Genomic DNA, 3972 nt, shown 5'->3' with positions numbered 1-3972 from the left:
GTTCTCGGTCGGCTGGTCAGAGGAGGGTCCTCTGTCCTGCGAGCGAGGAGCAGGTCAGTGGGAACGCCTCCGGGGCTTGCTTTTGTGGTTCGCCGAGTTCTTGTTGTCCCTACGGGGCAGGATACTTGCTTTTCAAAAAACATTCCAGAAGTAACAATGAAAAGGGGTGCGAAAAGGTGTTGCCTTGTATTCATATTAAGATTGGCCCAGTCTCACTCAATGACACGGGGAACTGTTCATAAGCTCTCTGATGGAAGTAGTATGAGCACAGGATTCGTCACACAGGATTATCTGGAATGATAATGTTTGGTACTTTTGGCATTGGGTGTCTTAGTAGTACTGCACTAATAAAGGTGTTGCATAAGTTCTGTTGTGAAGGAAAATCGTGGTCAAACTCCTTGTATTACAGAACATGCACAGACTTTCTCATTGGCGTCGGCACTTCTCACCTTTTAAAATTTGCTTTGCAGGCAGCGAAACGGATCAGCTGTAAAAGGTGTTTCCTCTGTAAATCCTAAATCATTGACTTAGCATTGAGGCTGCTACCTGGTATCGTGCTGGACCTGAGGCAGTTGTGGTTCATGTGATGTGGTCACACGTCTGCTAAACCTAAACCAGTATCATAACCTTTGTTGGCTGGCATGGGCTACCGAGCGGCCGGTAGTGACTTTGAGTGGCAACTTTGGGAATTTCAAGTAATACATTGTAGCGTATTGGCAGGACGAGAGTGTGCAGACATTTCCAGAGGTTTATGGAACTCTACAGACGGCATGCTCACTGTCTTTTCCTATGTTTGGAAGGAACTCTTAGCATGGTCCAGAAAAACATTCTTATCAAGCTGTTGGTGCCTTATATTGACTGTCATCCTCTACAGTCAGGTGCATAGAGAGTTTTGGCTACCTATTGGAAACACCAAGTTTGTCACTTGCTTTCCAGTAGTTCTTTTGTGCCCTGATTTTCTGTTAATACTGTAGTCTTCATAAAGGGCATAATGAATTTTAAACCGTGGAGAGAGGGTTACACTTCAGTTGTGATTTTGTGTTGTTATGCTTTTAATATTTCATGTGCACAGTATTATAAAAATGTAAGGGACAGTAATGTCCTACAGGAGAGTAAGATATATGGCCTAAGATACTAATCTTGTTCTTAAAAATGGATTATAATGGTCTCTATTGTCCCAAAGTGGGCAAGGAAACACAACTTTTCTTATTATTTTTTCAGAAGCCACTTGTACTTCAAAATTGCAAACAGCTCTATTCCTGTCTGTACTTCTCTATAGCTTTGCTGATGAGATTTGAGTTCTGAGTTCTGCTACTATTGCACGTCATACTTTTGCAAGGGGGAAAAGAAGAGAACACCATACTTATCTTGGAAGATAAATGAAGTTGAATTAATCTTTATTAAATGTAGAAGCATATTTTCATACATAAGTTTGGAATTTAAACTTTTTTTTAAATTCACTTTTTCAAAATCTCTCTGAATCTTTAATTTGTTTGGTATTTTTAATCTATATATTTTTTGTATAAAGGCCTTATAAAGTATATAAAAATAAAATCTCTACCTTTGGGATGTAAATCCTCAAAATGAAGGTCAATTGCAAAGACATCTCATGGGGCAGCGTGTGCACCTTGGAAACCATAACTACTCTAAATGTGTCCACAGAAAGACTTGGACATCAGTGAGAATGCTCTTTAGGAGTAAAAGTATTTTACTCTATAACAGATAGTTAAAATAGCACAGGGCTATCACTATAGTGTTCTCAGTTGAGTGGTTTTGAATTTTTTGAAGGAAAAAGGATCAGAATTATATTGGGACATATCAAAATCCCAATATATATTATATTCCCTAGTTAGCTAGATGTCAGTGTGGTCCTGCTGTAAAACTAGGGACATATTAAAAAACTCAGTCATTTAAAAAATTATTTTCAGCCCAAGTGAAATGAAAGGTTTGGGGTTTTTTTGATGCATAAAGAAGTATTTTTCTTGAGTTATATTACACCATAGCTGTGCGAAATCAGTGTAATAAGCCCCAGGAAATTTTGTTGACTCTTTATTTTTATTTTTTTAAGAATGTCAGCAGCTTTTTATTGATGAAGAACTGCTTGTTGTCACCAATCTGCACATGAAATGGAAGGGGAAAAGTTTCTGGAAAACAACTTCTGTTTCAGCCTTGCAAGATGCTGCATGAAGGGGTGAGTACATACATGGACTGGGCATAGAAACACTGTAAAGACTGATTAATGTATAGTCAAATGACAAGAAAAGAAATCTGGGCATGTATTGCCAATAAAAAATTGATAAACAGAAAATAGTAGCACAATCAGGAGAACAAACTAAAACTTCCTTATGTTCTGATATCTACTGCTGTCTTTGGTGCTAGTCTGTAGAATTCCAAAATCTTAATATTACAGAGGTAGAATGCTCAGTTTTTCCAAGGACCAGGTCTGTTAAATTAAATATTGAATGACTTTTTATGAAGTAGAAGGTTGACTTTTTCACTGAATTAAAAAGTCTGGTAAGGTTTGGCTCTTAATCATCACTATCCTCAAAATAAAACCAAAATCTCTCAAACAGTGTGATATTTGACATGTTTTAAAGATTCTCAAGTGATATGAGGAGACTGTTGTGTGACCAGATTGCATGTGGCATTGAGATGTTGCCAAATCTGACTCTACTTCCTCATACCACTTCTCATAGTTTCTGCTTATGAAACAATATTTATTTATAAGTGCATTGCATGTGTCTTTAAATATCCAAGAAGTGTGTGAAGTCCAGTGAAGGACTTCTCATGCACAGATTAATATAAATTATAAACCACAGCTCATTGGCACTCTAATTCTGACTGAGGCTTGAGTTGTTATGTGACTGGTTTGCTAAGTCTTAAAATGTGTATGGTGGTAAAATTTTATATACTTTGGAAAGATGCAAACTACCAAAGAGGCATAGCTTGTTCTGTGGTGCTGTATTCATCTAAATTTATTGTTTTAAGTTCAAGTTGTCTCATGCCTGTGGAAACTCTGAGTAGGAGAGATTAGCAAGCATTTGGCAAATTACCTATCCCTTTCTAAAAATGCTAATACACTATCATGATTTTTAAAAGATGTATAAACTGAGAAATTATTCACAAAATCTTTCCAAATAGTAAAAGAAACTTATTCCAGAATGTGTCTGCCTTGAGGAACTCAGAGCAATGAGCTGAAGTTGTACTGAGGTTGTACAGCTCTTTGGCATTTTTTTCCAGGCAGATGAAATACATGTGAAAGCGAGTTAGTCCAATATTTTCATATTTTTGTATCTCATTAATTAGTGATGATGTTTGCTAACCTGCTGTTAGTGTTACTGCTTCAGGAAGAATGGTATGAGGTACCTGACGCTGGAGTCATAGGACAGGCTTCCATTAAACAAAACCAAATGAAACTAAGCCAAAACTCTCTGGCATCTTTATTCAACATGTATGGAAAACGTTCCCTGGAGTAGTAAGGCTGAAGAATATACTGTGGAACTAATTGGATCTTCAGGGGAGGAGGAGGGAGAAGGTGGATGATGTGTCAGGAGGCTGCTTTGGAGACTCTTGTTTATTAGTGCCTGGTGGCATTCTGTCCAACAGGACAGAGGAATCCTGCAGTACAGCTGTCAATTAATTAATACGCTCTGATGTTAAAATACAATTAATTGCAGCCCACAGGTCATAGTATTGTTGGCTTGTTGGCAGTTTTCAGTGGAAGATTATAAAGTAGCTATATATATAAATATAAAACAAGTGAAGTTTATATATTCTTGCCACCTCAGGATAAAGGACATGCTGTGTGCAGTTAATCAGGCCAGTGTGATCAAATCAGGTAGCAGCTTTAGCACCTAGGTAAGTAAGAGACAAGCTTTAGTTCCTAGGTGAGTAAGAGACAAGCAGCACAGGGTTACTGCCTCTGAACAAAGCAGCAGCTGTACCTGGCATTCTGTGTTGGGGATGTACATA

General features: G+C 37.8%; 1 protein-coding gene across 2 annotated transcripts in view; it reads left to right on the top strand.

The window, feature by feature from the left end:
* Positions 1-3972, top strand: part of PPARA (peroxisome proliferator activated receptor alpha) — a 32699-nt gene that overhangs the window by 688 nt on the left and 28039 nt on the right. For both annotated transcript variants that reach the window (XM_088164850.1, XM_014880510.2), the window contains one exon: positions 2069-2191. The gene's annotated coding sequence lies outside the window, so the exon portion shown is untranslated. The remainder of the gene's footprint in view (positions 1-2068; positions 2192-3972) is intronic.

The sequence above is a fragment of the Sturnus vulgaris genome, chromosome 5, assembly GCF_052056855.1.
Source record: "Sturnus vulgaris isolate bStuVul1 chromosome 5, bStuVul1.hap1, whole genome shotgun sequence".
NCBI classification, from domain to species: Eukaryota; Metazoa; Chordata; class Aves; order Passeriformes; family Sturnidae; genus Sturnus; species Sturnus vulgaris.
This window is presented reverse-complemented; position numbering and strand designations above follow the sequence as displayed.